At 43.7% G+C, this 16,673-nt stretch overlaps 2 protein-coding genes across 3 annotated transcripts in view; both read right to left on the reverse strand.

Annotated features, from left to right (window-relative positions):
• LOC125448151 (bone morphogenetic protein 1-like) overlaps positions 1-16,673 on the reverse strand; it is a 116,061-nt gene that overhangs the window by 89,981 nt on the left and 9,407 nt on the right. The gene's annotated exons all lie outside the window — the stretch shown is intronic.
• LOC125448152 (metal transporter CNNM3) overlaps positions 1-16,673 on the reverse strand; it is a 79,119-nt gene that overhangs the window by 7,801 nt on the left and 54,645 nt on the right. The gene's annotated exons all lie outside the window — the stretch shown is intronic.

A 16,673-nucleotide genomic window follows, 5' to 3' on the forward strand; every position in this document is an offset into this window, starting at 1 on the left:
GCCAAGCAGCATCTCAGGAGCACAGTAGGTGACAACAGTGTGTTGAAGTGGAAGGCAACGTCTTTGTGTCTGAAGCAATTAATTTACAACATGAACTGATAATATTTCTAATCTTCATAAAGTAATAATGACCACCAATAAAAGGGCAGAGATTCAGACAAAAGGTAGTTAAAGGATGTGATGAGAAGACAGATATGAGATTGACGGATATAGAAACATCGAAAATAGGTGGAGTAACAGCCTATTCAACTAACTTTGTCATACTGCCTGATCATGGTTGATCCACTATCTCATTTTCTCACTTCAATCCTTATATCCTTTGATGTCTTGAATATTGGGAATTCTTTTTTAAACAAATATATTCAGTGACTGGCCTTCACAACATTATGTGGTACAGAATTGTACAGGTTCACCATCCTGAAGGAATTGTTCCTCATCTCAGTTTAATGTGGCCTGAGACCCTCCATTGTAGACATGCACACTCCTCTGCAGACATAGGACAGCATCCAACATGTATCTAATCTGTCCAGCCCTATCAGAATTTTAAGTTTTAATGAGATTCCCTCTCACTCTTCAAAAGGCCAGTAAATACAGGCCTAGTCGTACAGCATGCAAACAGATCCTTCGGTCCAACTCACCCATGCAAACCAAGTTTTACAAACTAAACTAGACTCATTTGTCTGTGTTTGGCCCACATCCCTCTAAACCTCTCTGACTCACGTACCTGTCCAAATGACTTTTAAATGTTTTAACTGTACTTGCATCTACCACTTCCTCTGGCAGCTCGTTCCATACACGAACCACCCTCCGTGTGTACATGCTGCCCCCAGGACCCTTTTAAAATTAAGCCCCCTAGTTTTGGAGTCCTCAGGTGAATAAGTGGGGATACTTCATTAAAAAGAATGAGCCTTTTTGGAAGTCTACACTTTCTTTGCAATCCTGTGTTGTGCAAATCCTGTGATCGAAGGGAGCAAGGGGCCTCTATTCCTTCAATAATCAGTGTAACCAATCTGTTCTTTATTTCTCCTTGAAAACATGCCATAGAATTGTGGCTGACACATAAAAGGAATATAACATATATATCTTCTTATGAGCCAAAATCCTTTGGAATTTTTACAGCGGCAGAATCAGTGCTACACTCAGCCAGAGAAATGTCACTGTTTTGGAAACATATAATACTAAGAAGTCAAATTAGTCTCATTCCCGGAGTGAAAAACAAATAAAAGATGTTGGGTTACGTATCAAACTCAATATTTTCTTTTGACAGCAGTACAGAGAATGGCTGAGAATTTTTCTGGTTACTCCTTCTTACTATATGGTGAGCAGTGACAGCTCTGGCACAGCCATCTTCTATTCATGCCTTTATCACTTCAGTAGAAATGTTTTACAATAGACTGATAATTTGAGCAAGGCACAAGTAGTGTTCTTAAGAGAGGAGAAATGGGAGTGGTAGTCAACTTGTGGAGACTGAAACTATGTCCCAAACCGGCACCAAAGTGCAATCGTCGCCTATTGTACCAGAGATGCACATGTTGGAATATGGGCCCCGACAACATCACAGCTGTAGTGTGGAAGGCTTGTGCTCCAGAACTAGCTACACCCCTAGCCAGGTTACTCCAGAACAGCTTCAACACTGGCAACATGAAACACTGCCTCAATCTGTATGATCCATAAAAAGCAGGAGAAATCCAATTAGCAGTCTATTGGTCTATTCTCGATTATCAGGAAAGTGATGGAAGGGGTTGTGGGCAGTATTTTTCAGTGACACTTACTAGCCAGTAACACACCCAACAATGCATAATTTGGGTTCCACTATAGCCACTTGCTTCCAACCTCATTGCAGCCTTGGACCAAACACGGATCAAAAGAGCTGAATTCCAGTCGTGAGGAGAAAGTAACTACCCTTGATGTCAAGGCTGTATTTGTTTTAAGTATGGCATCAGGGAGCCTGAGCCAAACTGAACTCATTGGGAATTAGCGGAAAGGCCCTCCAATGACTGGAATCACCCCAAGCTCTCGGGAAGTTGATTGTGGCTGGGGAGGCCAATTATCACAGCTGTAGACAATCTTATGAGTAGAATCTTAAGCCCAAATATCCCTACACCACATGCAATTCAACTCAGAAGGATAGCTCACCTTCTCAAATCCAATTAGGAATAGGCAATAATGTTGGCATTGGTAAAGACATATATATTCCAAGAATGGACATGAGAAAACACATACATGAAAAGAACTTCAAATAGTGAACATTTGAAACAGGAGGTCAGAGAACAATAGCCCTGACTGAATCCAAAAGAGAAAACAGAAGACAATTTGCTGATGACAGAGATGGTGGGGGTGGTCAGATGGAGAAGGTAATAGATTGAATAACTTCTGAAGTGGAAACTTAAAAACATCTAAATGACATCTAAATTACACGAAAGACTGTCAGTGAGATGATGGCAGTATGTAAGACCTACACAAAACCATGGGCATAGATGACAGTGAACAGACAGATATATGACAAGGTTCCAAAGCAGGAGGCCATTCAGCCCATTGTGTCTGTGCCTAATGAAAAGAAGCTATGCAGCTCTCATCTCATTTTCCAGCTTCTGATCCCTAACCCTGGATATTATGGCATTTCAAGTGCTTTTCAAATGTGACTTTTTGAGGGTTTCTGTCTCTCTGAAATGATGTATTACAAATTCAAATGAACTAAGCTTTGTTCAATTTAGTAACACACCGTCCTAGGAGACATGGCCAATATCAGATTAGTGCAGTGGTTCATCTAAAACTGCAGTCCATTAGCCATGTCATCTGTGCGTCCTTGTATAAACTGTTCTGTCATCCACTATGCACCAGTTACACTCCTCCCTTCAGAAAATGACTGCTTCTGAGGAAGCCAAAGGCCATTCAACCAGTGATGGGGGTACAAGAACACCTGGCTACCCCTGAGAGAATGATACTGCCACCTTTTCCTGTATCTGGGCATTGTCCAAGAGACATAAAGCATGATAGCAATCTGCTGCTCAATTTCTGCTGCCAACTCCTGAGAAGCACTTATTGTTACCTTGATAGAGGAGAACTGGCACTATGTCTCAACACTGGACATGCAGAAGTCAATGAGCTGGAACTTCACATTGCCAGGATCAATGGGGAAATGCATTTCCGGTGGCCTTTTTCAATTACCAGGATGGCAGGATTGTCTTATGAACAGACCAGACCTGCATTCTCTACAGTTTAGAAGAATTAGAGGTGATCTTATTGAAGCAGACAAAATTCTTCTTCTCAACTGGGTAAATGCAGAAAGGATGCTTCCCCCTTTTTCTCTGTTGGGGTGGGAGTTGCAGTCTCAGCAGGAGTCCAGCCATTTAGGACTGGGATGAGGAGGAATTTATTCAGTCAGAGGTTAGCAAATCTTTGGAATTCCCTTACACTCCAGAACAGTACTGGCCAAGTGCTATCATTAGGTTCAGAGTTCAAACTGAGACTGTCTGCCCTGCTCAGACAGATATAGAAGATCCAATGGCACTATTCTGAAGAGCTGGAGTGCAGTCCTTTCTTGGACGAAAGAAAGGTGCTGGGCTGAATGACTGTTGTGACACTGATATAAATAGCTAGCAGGGTGGACTCCTCTGAATGCAAGGGATTATCCTTTAAACCTCTCCCTCCTGAAAGGTGAGTTATGCACGGCTGCCTCACAGCACCAGGAACCCGGGTTCGATTCCACTCTCGGGTAACTGTGGAGTTTGCACATTCTCCCCATGTCTGCGTGGGTTTCCTCTGGGTGCTCCAGTTCCCTCCACAGGTTAGGGTGGACTGGCCATGATAAATTGCCCCATACTGTCCAGGGACATGCAAGCTAGGTGGAGTAGCCATAGGAAATGCATAGTTACGGGGATAACGGGGGGAGGGGGGGGGGGGGTGCGCACGCACGCACGCGCGCAGGTTTGGGTCTAGGTGAGGTGGTCTTCAGAAGGTTGTTGTGGACTCGATGGGCTGAATGGTCTCCTTCCACAGTGTAAGGATTCTACGATTGTGATAGTGCACCTCACCAGACAGGGAGGCAGATCACAGAACCTTATCGTGACATCAGGCAAGAGCCAAGGCAAATGACCTGCCAGTTGACTATTTGGCCACATGGAGCTTTCCAGCCAAATATAATGCCTCCTCACTGTGTCTGTGGGTGCAGGCATGAAATCAGAAGAGAAGGAATCTGCTGCACTCTGTCCAGATCTAACTGCTGGTTCAGCTGCAGCCACCTAGATCAGTAGAAGCTGTCAATTCAGAAGAAACATGGGAAGCAACACCCTTCGTACACAGCAAAGGTCTGTCAGCTGTGGAGACTTGAGGCCTGAATCAGAGGAAAATTAAGTACCCTTGGACAGGCAGGTCACAGATGAAGTTTAATGGTGCAAAACCTCCCATTAGTCATTCGACACATGGCTTGGGCGATTAAAGCATGTTCCAGGGTATAGATAGGGTTGATGAAAAGTGTCTTTTCCCTAGGATGAGCGATTTCAAGACGGGGCGGGGGGGGGGTATTTTTAAGCTGAGAGAAAAGAGATTTGAAAAAGACATGGGGGACAATTTTTTTCACACAAAGGTTAGTGTGTGTGGAATGAACATCCTGAGGAAGTAGTGAGTGCGGGGTACAGTTACATTGTTTAAAAGATATTTGGATAAGTACAAGAATAGGAAAGGTTTGGAGAGATATGGGCCAGAAGCAGGCAGGTGTGACTAGTTTAGTTTGGGATTACGTTTGGCATGGACTGAAGGGTCTGTTTCCTTGTTGTTTGACTCTATGCGTCTACAAGGGTCACAGCAGCTGAGCTCAATGGGCATTTATCACACAGCATTTCTTATCATATCAGACTACTGGATGCGAAAGTCACAGCAAAAGATCAGAATAGGTCTCTTCTCCTTCCTTGCGAATAGCTTCAGAAACACATCAATTGTGTGATCGGCGCATTCTATGTACAAGTTAATGTTGCACGGTCACTTCCCTGAACGGTTTCTCTGTGAATGTATCAGGATCCCGGTGAGATGGTAACCACAACCACGGAGATGGATTGAGAGCAAATAATGTATGCAGACTGTTAAGCCAAGCTCGTTGGACAGCCTTTTTTCAGGGAAAGCAGCTGAACACATAGCTGATGTCGACCAGCGTCCCCAGTTGCTTGGCAATGCGAGCTGATGCCAGGATACAGAACACAGATCGTCTGCCAGTGAAAACACCAGCTGCTCAATAGAGAGAGAAGGGAGACCGTAGAAACGGTCTCTGGAAGCAGGGCACAGGTTTCTTCGCCAATATTAGCAGAGTGTAGAGGAGAAAGAGGGGAGAAGAGCATTTACACTGGCAAGTTTGTTGTGGAACGTAGCCAGTTTTGAATCCCCTGCCGCGTGAACTTCACATTGCCACTTGTGGAAGCTCCTCCATATCACACAAATCTCCAAGACACTTGCTGAAGGCACAAAGCACATGGACAGATAAATATTAGCAACACCATCAATTCAGGGTTGCTCCATGGTTTGAATGTTGAGAGACTCTCTCCTAATTTGAAAAGGACAATAAATGCAGGAATTGAATGCCTATATTAACCAGCTCCTGACCATATTCAATGTGTTCAACAGCGAGCATCAGGTCCAGTGCCAAGGACCACTCTCTTCTCATCTCTTCCACTCAACAATACTCAACAGTAGCTTAAGAGCATTTATTCAACTACTTCACCACTACTGAATAATGTAATGTATCACAAAATGTAAAACCTTAGGAAAATAAAAAGATGTCAAACTGTATCAAAAGGGAAGCTTGGTATCTAACCCTGGCAATACCTGCCCTAGGAATGTTTGATGGGACAGTACAAAGACAGCTTTATTCTATACCTAACCCCATGCTGTATCTGTACTAATAGTGTTCAATGTGAGACAGTGTAGTGGTAGCTCTACTCTGCTTCAAACCCAATGCCGTCCCTGTCCTGGGAGTGTCTGATGGGACAGTGTAGGGAAACTTCACCCTTTAAATAACCCCATGTGTATTCATCCTGGTAGTGTGAGATGGGACAGTGTAGAGGGGGCTTTATTCTGTATCTAACCCTGTGCTGTATCTGTCCTGGGAGGGTTTGATGGGAACAGTGGTGTGGCTTCACTCTCCCATACTGTTTTTGAACTGACTGACACAGGTGCCTCAAATGGATAGCATTTCAGTTCCACTCGTAACATGTGTCATTTTAATATGAAGACTCAGGAAATAACAAAACTTCTCAAAGCTTGACTCAGTTTTGTCATTCGACGATTGATGGCTTTGTACAATGCACCATTTGAACGGCTGCCCATGACAAGTTTTTAAACTACAGTTTCTGCTATTTTCAAACAACACAAAGCTTTTCAACTCAAACAAACAGACAGATCAACAGAGTCAGTACCACATCAAGTATTGGAAAATTCAATACAAAATATCCCCATTCTGATGAATAGCAGCTATACAAAGAGCAGCAAATCACACCAAAACAAATATCTGTTACTCTCCTTCCTCCTGTAAGATACTCTTTAAGGCTGAGCTAGTTAACCAAACCTTTGGTTATCTATCCAGGTGTCTCCTTATCTGGCTCAAGACAGACCCAAAGAAGAGGGCAGAGATTTAAGAAAAGACATGAAGAGTAACATTTTTACAGAGGTAGTTCACATGTGGAAAGTACTTCCAGAGGAAGTGGTGCATGTGGGCACAGTTATGAAAGACATCTGGATTAGTACATGAATAGGAAAGGTTTGAAGGGATACTGGCCAGGAGCAGGCAAGTGGGACTAGTTAGTTTGGGATTATGTTCAGCATGGATTTGTCGGATGAAGGGTCTGTTTCTGTGCTGGATGATCTATAACTCTAAGTAGACCTCTCAGTTCCTTAAACTTGTTCTGCTGTTTAATATTATTGTTACTGATCTCCATATACCCCCATTCTTAAATACCCTTGGTTATTTCAAACCTGCAAGTTACAGATCTAAAATTTACAATTGATCAAGCATCAGTGAAACTGTGTGAAATAGAACTCCAAACTGGTACCACCCTCTGAAACAGAAAAGTTTCCTGATTTCACTCTTAAAAGGACTAGTTCTAATCCCTGGGTAGCGTCCACTTCTCCTAGGCTACACAACCGATGGCTTCTCTCCATCTAAACTATCTGATACCTTTAACATCTTTAAAACTTAATTCTTATAACCCTTTAACCGTCTAATTTACAGGGAATACAATACCAGTTGCCTGGGTGGGGACAGTTCCAACAATATGCAAGCAGCTTGACACCATGCAGAACAAAGCAGGCCACTTGGATGGCCCCACATCCACAAACATTCATTCTCTCCACTACTGACGCTGAATAGCAGTACTGTGTACTATCTACACGATGCACTGCAGAAATTCAGCAAAGATTCTTAGATAGCACCTTCCAAAACCATGACTACTTTCATCGAGCAGGAAATGGGCATCACTCCTGCAAGTTCCCCTCTCCAAGTCACATACCATCCTGACTTGGAAATATATTACCGTTCCTTCAGTGTCAGTGGGTCAAAATCCTGGAACTCAACAAGCATCATAAGTGTACCTATGCCAAATGGACTTCAACAGTTCAAGAAGGCAGCTCACTAGCCACTTCTCAAGTGCAACAGGCATGGGCAATAAATGCTGGCCTTGTCACTGAATCCCACATTCTCTGTACAAATAAAACAAAAAACAAGCCGTGTACATTCTACTTTGTAATTTAATCTACAAAGTCCAGGTGTCATTCTGGTAAATCTACAGTGTTGTCCGTGTCCAAGGCCAATATATCACACCTCAGTGTGGGGTCCGGGGCTGCTCACAGTGACTCCAGGTGTGGTCTAGCCAGGGCCTGTGTCGGTGAAGCATAATTTCAGCTCACTTGCTTTCTGATTACTTCTTGTACCTGTCCATGATATTTTAACAGGTTATCTACATGGGCAGCCAAATCTGTCTGGATCTCCACTGCCTCAAGCATTTTCAGTGCAATTGCTTACACTGAAATCCAGTTTTGCTGGACTTTATCGCAATATCTCTTGGGTAATTTCAAGTTTCACCTATGTTTTTGTCAGCTGAAAACTTGCATTTGTGGCTTTTTATCACTTTGTTATCAAAGTTATTTAAGGTAAAGTCGCCATAGTCCCAGAGAACCAGAGGCTGCTGTCTCTCATCAGAGAGGGATGACTGAGGGTCACCAAGCCACAGGTAAGGGTCAAGGTCACGAAGGCAGAAAGTCAATGGTAACCTCAGCTGGTGTGGGAATCGAATTCATGATATTGGTGTCACTCTGCATCGCAAACCAGCCTTCCAGCCAACTGATTATTTATAAATGTAATGAACAGTTCAGTCCCTGTGGATGGCATCAGGTACATTCTGTTAATTAATAGTAGCTGCCCATTCTGCTTACTCTAGTTCCTCAGTCAACAGCAGAGTTTCTTCCCTAAAAGATAATAGGGAACAGCAGGGTTTTTACAACAATTGATTATAGTTTCACAGTCAAAGCAAGCATTCAATTACAGATTTATTGCGTTCCACTAGCTGCATGGCTGGGATTTGAACCTGTGTCCCAATACATTAGCCTGGGACACTGATAACACGACCATGAGGCTATTATTCCTTACTGAGAAAGATGGGGAACAGAGGTGTTCCATTCTCTGCATCACTAGTGTGTAAGTCTGTACTTGGCATGCTCTGGTCTGCCAAGCTAAATTTATCTGCTCAATCTGCTGTTTAAATTTTCAAAAGTGCTCACTGACCCCCAGCCAACTTAAGGAAACAAATTCCGCCAAAATTGCACCACACTCTTGGGAGTTCATAGTATTTAACTTTAAAGTCCAAAATTGAATATGGCAGGTTTGAGGCAACAGAAGGTACTTGAACCAAAATCACATGCATGTCATAACCAACAGTATTCCGACGAGACCTACCGATTCATCCATATACACCAAACTGCAAACATACTCGTCTCAACTCCCAAGTGCATTCAAACTGCTAAGAATTGACGGATGCAATCCCCATCTGTCTGACAGTTTGGCTTATGTGCCTGGGCTGGAGAGGCAAGAGGAGAGCACCTTCCTTAGCTGTTAAGAAGGTGCATAAAATCTTGTCACTGCATCAATAAAAACAGCAACATAGCTCCAGTCAAAGGCCAAGTGCTCATTAATAGATTCATTAAAGGAACATACCCAAGAAGGATGAAAGACAATGAGCTCCCCAGAGAGTATGCACAGGCTGGGCATTAACTGGACTGAAAGGAAGAAGGAAGAGAAGGCTCTGATAAAAGACAGCAATTCAGTGCAATAGATTCAATTATACTGGGCTGGAGGTTTTTGTTTAATTTGTTCCTGGAGTGTGGGTCTTAATGTCAAGGGGTGTTCATCACTAATTGCTCAGGAGAACATTATAGTGAGCTGCCTCATGAACTGCTGCAGTTCATCTGGTGTCGTTAAATTTACAGTGTTGTTAAGATGAGAGTTTTAGGATTTTGATCCGATGACAGTGAAGGAACAATGATACAGCTCCAATCAGGGTGGTGTGTGGCCTAGAGAGAAATGGTGGTGTTTTCATGAATCTGCCACTCTCATCTTTCAAGGTGGCAGCATACACAGGTTTGGAAGGTGCAAGTGAATATGGCTGATGAATTGCCACTGGTGTATCCTGTAGAGAGCCCACATTGCTGCAATTGTGCACCTGGTGGTGGGAGGGAGTGAATGTTCAAAGCTGTGAATGGGCTGTCAAACAAGATGGCTGATTTTGTCGAGCTCCTGAATGCTATTTGAGCTGCATTCAACCAGGCAAGTAAGGAGTACTCTATCACACTCCTGACTTGTGTCTTATTGATGGTAGTCAGATTCTGGTGTGGTGAGTTACTCCCTGCAAAATCCCCAGCCTCCGACCTGCACTGCATTTAAATTGGCGGTCCCGTTCAGTTTCTGGTCAATAGCAATCCACAGGCTGTTAACAGTGGGGATTTAATAATGGATATGCCATTGAATATCATAGGGAGATGGTCAGATTCTTTCTTGTTGGGAATAATCTGGAAATAGATTAATTTAAGATTTCTGGTTGGCATGGACAACTTGGACCGAAGGGTCTGCTTCAAGGCTGTACATCTCTGTGACTCTAACATCATTGCCTGACAATTACATAACATGAATTTTACTTGCCACTTATCAGCCCAAGGCATAATGTCACCCAAGATTTGAGAAATGAACATAGGAAGGATTGTATGAGAGTTTCATTTAAAAGGAACACATTTAATTTCAGATCAGGTACAGACAAAGAATTAAAGACCCAACAAAGAAAAAGAAAGAGGAAAAGTGAAAAAAAAAACAAACTCGACCCCTCTCTTTGCGACTCCCTCGTTCGCTCCACACTCCCCACTCGGCCCATTATCCCCGGCACTTTTCCCTGCGAACGGAGCAAGTGCTACACCTGCCCCTACATCTCCCCCCTCACCTCCATCCAAGGAACCAATAAAACCTTCCACATCAGACAGATATTCACCTGCACATCCACTAATGTGGTTTACTGCATCCACTGCTTCTGATGTGACCTCCTCTAAATCGGTGAGACCAAGCAGAGGCTCGGAGGCCGCTCTGTCTGCGACAAATGACAACATCTTCCAGTCGCAAACCATTTCAACTCCCCCTCCCCCTCCCCCTCCCATTCCCTGGACGACATGTCTATCCTAGGCCTCCTCCAGTGTCACAATGACGCCACCCGGAAACTGGAGGAGCGGCACCTTACAGTCTGCCTTGGGAGATTACAGCCCAATGGTCTCAATGTGGACTTTACCAGTTTCAAAATCTCCCCACCCCGGCATCATCTCATAACCAACCCTCCCTCTCATTCCTACCTACTTGACCTGACTCAACCTGGCCATTTTCTCTCCCACCTGCCCGCTCCTCCCACCTCACTGGTCAATCCCCACCAGTGCCTACCTGCACTCAACTATCGCCATCCCACCTACTTTCGCCAGGCCCACCTCCCCCCTCTCTGTTTATTTCCCCATTTCTGAAGAAGGGTCCTGGCCCGAAACATCAACGTTCCTGCTCCTCTGATGCTGTCTGGCCTGCTGTGTTCCTCCGGCTCCACAGTGTTAATGCTGCCAATCTCCAGAGCTTTTCCAACGAATTCTGTTTTTGTTTCTTCATTAAAAGGGTACTTATGCTTAGAATGACAAGTTTTCACATTTGGTGTTGAATCTACTGGGTGAGCTGCATTTTCATAAAGTTAATGCTGTAGCAGCACAATTTGGATATTCTCATGCAACCTCATATGACAGTCTATTTGAAATACCTGCACCATTTACTCTTAAATTAATGAAAGTGCCATCAGCCTTGCCGATATTTCAATGGCTACTCCTGATCCATTAATTTATAGAATAAGGGAATCTCTGTGAACATCATATTTCAGACACTAAGTAACCAGATCCTCTTCCATTCTTTCTGAAGATCTGTGCATTTGGTTACTAAGCATTCAGTTATCGGCTCTCCCTTTTTACTCAGATTCTGATAACCATCCTTGCTGAGATGCTTTCCCAGGAATTGTGGCAGTGGATGTTGGCGCAAATCTCCAAAGTATGATTTGTGCCAGGTTAAGTTCATCTCAGTCTAGTCTCTCATTTCAGACTGAAAGCAAAAGACAATCTTCCTGTGGCCAAACAGATCTTAACAGAAGTTTGTCTCCCTCAAGCAACAACTTTCTGCCATTTGTCTTGTCGGCAGTCTGAAGTGTGGTGAAACTTTGTTCATGGCAACAATTTCTGACCACTCACAACTCAAGTCCAGCACATGAAGCAGAGGGATCACAGTGATCTTGATGCATCAACTCTGTTTCTCTCACAATAGATACTGGGTTTCTCCAGCACTTCCTGATTTTTAGAAGTTTCAGATGTGCAGCATCTGTAGCCTTTTACTTTTATCTACATATGTGAATCCCACCAATAGGCTGCAGCTAATTATTGTTATAAGCATACATATTAACCATATTCAGCTCAAAGGGATCTTTAGTCCTTGCTCGCCTTCCAAAATTATCACAGCCAAAAAAAAACTATGTGACAGTTCAAGTCACATAAAGATGTAAACATTTAAATAACAACAGGCTGTCTGTTCTAACCATGATGTTGTACAACCATTAGCTTGGGTGTAATGTGTCACTACAAACTTACATATCCATTTCATGAAACAAGTATTAATAAACCATTGATTGACAGGCAACCTCTCTGGTCCTGAAAACAGCCAATTGAAGTGAGAACTTTCATTTCTGCCTTACTGTCCAAAACAACCCTCCAAGGTGTAGCACATAGCAGGGCGTCCATGTTCATTTCTGTTGAATCATTGTGACTGTTCCACTGCCAGCAGTCTGAGGTTACTGGCCCTCAAACTTTGAAAAGGCGTTAGGCCGTGAGCAAGGCTGTAGCTACGTTGCTCAACTTCTGCCCTTGAGTGCTTCCCTAATGCAAGTTCACCACTTCTGACTCTCGACACCTCAAATACTTTCTGTGAATCCTGTCAGGTGACTGCGTTAAAATATTAGTCACAGAAGAGAGTAGTCTTTTGAAAAGGAAATTATAAAAAAATCCGAACTGTTTATTGTGGTGGAGATGACTCCACTTCCCACAGATAATCAAAACATCCTTGAATTGGTGCACCATCTTATCTGGATGCCTCCAACTCTGGCACAATCAAGCCACGTTGATTTTCAACCGAAAGCTGCAACCCAAAACAGTTACAGGCTAGAATAAAGTGCATAAAGAATCAAACTGTGTCTCAAAAACATTAGCTAAGAAAACTGTGCCTAATGCCAGACACAACATGGCAAAAAGGTGGGCTTCAGTTGAGATTTTCTGCATCAAAGGAACATTGTTTATCTAACTACACTTTATAATTAACTGTGTGTCAAAGGTTTTGGATATTTCCAAATGATAGGTGGCGTGTTAAAGTTCACACAGGAAGTCCACGTTGTTGTGGCAACATGTACTTTTACATGTGTGTTGTTGTTTGGAGCTACGTTCTTTGCATCATACGGCCAGGGACATTTCCCTGCTTTACTGCCTGTCATTGATGTCCTTGGCAGAACTCAAATCCACAGTTCCTGCTCCAACTTCGGGATAGTAAGCACTGCACCACAAAACTCGAGAGACAGAACACAGTATAAACGAATCAATTTCTTTCTGATCTCTGTGTGTAATAGCTTCCTAACTTTTAAGCTGTGCAAGACACCCTTAATTGTTAAAAAGAAAAGGAACAGGCAGCTAACTTTGGCATCCTTTGCAGTCTTGAAATTTGAAAACGTTTTGTGAGAACTAATCAACGAAGAAGATAAAAAAGTTGGAGCAGAGTGTGAGACAAGCAGTGGGTGAGTGAGCTTGTGAGGAGGAGTTGATGTAGAGTGGGAGGAAGAAAAGAACTGATGGTGGATTACTTGTGAGCGTAAAAGACTGAGCTGACACTCAGTTCACAATAAAATTGCGGAACACCTACGCTCAGTTAGCACTAAAATTTTTCCCTCCCTACCCTTATCTGCTTCCGGAGGACCACTCTCTCCAGGACTCCTTTGTCCGTTCCACACTTGCCTCCAACCCCACCACATCCGGCACCTTCCCCTGCAACCGCAGGAAGTGCTACACCTGCCCCACACCTCCCCCCTCACCCCCATCCCAGACCCTAAGACTTTCCACATCAAGCAAATGTTCACCTGCACATCTGCTAATGTGGTATACTGCATCCACTGTTCCCGTCGTGGCCTCCTTTACATCGGGGTAACCAAGCAGAGGTTTTGCGGAACACCTACGCTCAGTTTACACTAAACAATTGCACCTCCCAGTCACGAACCACTTCAACTCCCCCTCCCATTCATCAGATGACATGTCCATCCTGGGCCTCCTGCAGTGCCACAATGATGCCATGTGAAGGTTGCAGGAACAGCAACTCATATTCTGCTTGGGAATCCTGCAGCCCAATGGTATCAATGTGGACTTCACAAACTTCAAAATCTCCCCTCCCCCTACCGCATCCCAACAGCAGCTCCGCTTGTCCCCGCCTCCCTAACCTGTCCTTCCTCCCACCTATCCCCTCCTCTCACCTCAAGCCTCACTCCCCCATCTCCTTCCTACTAGCCTCATCCTGCCCCCTTGACCTGTCCGTCCTCCCTACCTGCCCACTACTCTCACTATTACTGGCTCCATCCCCACTTCTTTGACCTGTCTGTCTCCTCTTCACCTATCTTCTCCTCTATCCATCTTCTATCTGCCTCTCCCTCTCTCCCTATTTATTTCAGAACCCCCTTATCCTCCCCCATTTCTGAAGAAGGGTCTAGGCCCGAAACATCAGCCTTTCCTGCTCCTCCGATGTTGCTTGGCGTGCTGTGTTCGTCCAGCTCTACACCTTGTTATCTCAGACTGTACACATTGGCAGGCTACAATCTCTCCAATGCAAAGAATTAGCACCAAACTAAACATGGGCTAAAGACAATTAACTGTATGGCAGGGTCCCTAAGCAGCAGACAAATGCAAAGAAGTAGCTGGAATATAAAGTCAAGTGCACGGTAAGTTTGGTGGAACAGGAAGATTCTTAAAACAGCCAGAGATTAGAACACAGACCTTCAGTGTGAAGTGGCTAGAATGCAGTGAAGGAAATCACCAGGACACACTGCTTATGATATGACGAAAATATTCAAAACCTCAAGGTGTGCACACAAACTCGATTAAGTTTTTTTGAGGATGTGACCAAGAAGATTGCTGAGGGCAGAGCAGTAGACATTGTCTACATGACTTTAGCAAGGCCTTCAACGAAGTTCTACATGGTAGGCTGGTTAGTAAAATTAGAGCACATGGGATCCAGGGAGAGCTATCCAATTGGATACAAAATTAGTCTGATGGTAGGAAACAGAAGGTGATGATCGAAGGCTGTTATTTGAACTGGAGGCCTGTGACCAGCAGAGTTCCACAGGGATTGATGCCGAATCCACCATCGTTTGTCATTTAGAGAAAAGATTTGGATGATAAATAAGAAGCATGGTTAATAAGTTTGTAGATGACACCAAAATTAGTAGTAGAGTGAACAGCAAAGACTGATTATCTAAGAATACAACTGGGTTTTGATCAGCTTGGCCAATGGGCTGAGGATGGCAGATGGAGTTCAGGGAGGTTGAGGGGTGACCCTACAGAGGTTTATAAAATCATTGGGGGTATAGATAAGGTGAACAGGAAAGGTCTTTTCCTAAGGGTAATGGAATTCAAAACTGGAGGGCATAGGATTAAGGAGAATGGGAAAAGATTTATAAGGAACCTGAAAGGCAACGTTTTCACTCAGAGAGTAGTGTATATACGGTATGAATTGCCAGAGGAATGGTAGATGCAGGTACAGTTACAATATCTAAAAGGTATTTGCATATGTACATGAATAGGAAAGGTTAGAGGGATTCAGGACAAACGCAGACAAGTGGGTCCAGTTTAGTTTGGGAAACCTAATTCGCATGAACAAGTCGGACCAAAGGTTCTGTTTCGGTGCTGTTTGACTCTCTGATATAAAAGGGGTGAATGGGCAAGATTTTGATCACTGGCCTGTTCCATTGGTGTTAAATGTCTGAAAACATGAAATGCCTGCGTGGTGATAAGGGAAAAAGTGTGTTTATACTACCTATGGAGCACACAGCATACAAAGGAAGCAGCAGTAAAGCCATCTGAAATATCTCCAAGTGAAATTAGAGACATCTGTTTTTCAAGTGTGTGGCTCATTCCCTTGTCTTACCCTCTTCTCCCCAAGTTCACTGTAGTGTTGGCAATCATTAACTATTGCTTATTAAGGTAAACGCAGGGAAATGAACCTGTTCAAATATGCTGCAGTTCATATTTGTTAAACCTGCTTCCCAAAGAATTGGAGTCCGCAACTAGTGAATTTGACTGCTGAACACTGGACACTTCTATAGCTGCAAAGATCGGAAATTTAAATGGCACACTATTTATTTCTCATGCCTCAGCCAGCTGTTATAGCCAGAGACAAAGAGTAAAGCATTATAAAATATGGTGATTTCTGATCAAAGTTAGTGGGTGAAAATTAGGCACTTAAAAAAAATCTAAATTTGCTGAAGCATGAAGGTGTCTGACTGAGAAAACTAAATGCGGATTGTGTGGTGATGGGGTCATTTACCTCTTGAACCTTGATTTTGACTTGTTGAGTGGGAGCCTCCTGAAAAATTAATTTGTATGCTGAGAGTATTGCTTGTCTTGAAAAGTGGAGGGGAATGAGGGGTTGCAATAACAAGGTGTAGAGCTGGATGAACACAGCAGGCCAAGCAGCATCAGAGGAGCAGGAAGGCTGACGTTTCGGGCCTAGACACTTCTTCAGTCTAGGCCTTCTTCTTTCGGTCTAGGCCTGAAACGTCAGCCTTCGAGCTCCTATGATGCTGCTTGGCCTGCTGTGTTCATCCAGCTCTACACCTTGTTTTCACAGATTCTCCAGCATCTGCAGTTCCTACTAACTCGGGAATGAGGGGTTATCAGGAAACAGAATTTACGAGACTCAGTGACTGAGATAACAGATTCGCTGATTTAAAAGAGCTCATGGAAAACAAGAGATAACAAGGTGTAGAGCTGGATGAACACAGCAGGCCAAGCAGCATCAGAGGAGCAGAAAGGCTGATGTTTCGGACCTAGCCCTT

This window comes from Stegostoma tigrinum, chromosome 40, assembly GCF_030684315.1.
Source record: "Stegostoma tigrinum isolate sSteTig4 chromosome 40, sSteTig4.hap1, whole genome shotgun sequence".
Lineage (NCBI taxonomy): Eukaryota > Metazoa > Chordata > Chondrichthyes > Orectolobiformes > Stegostomatidae > Stegostoma > Stegostoma tigrinum.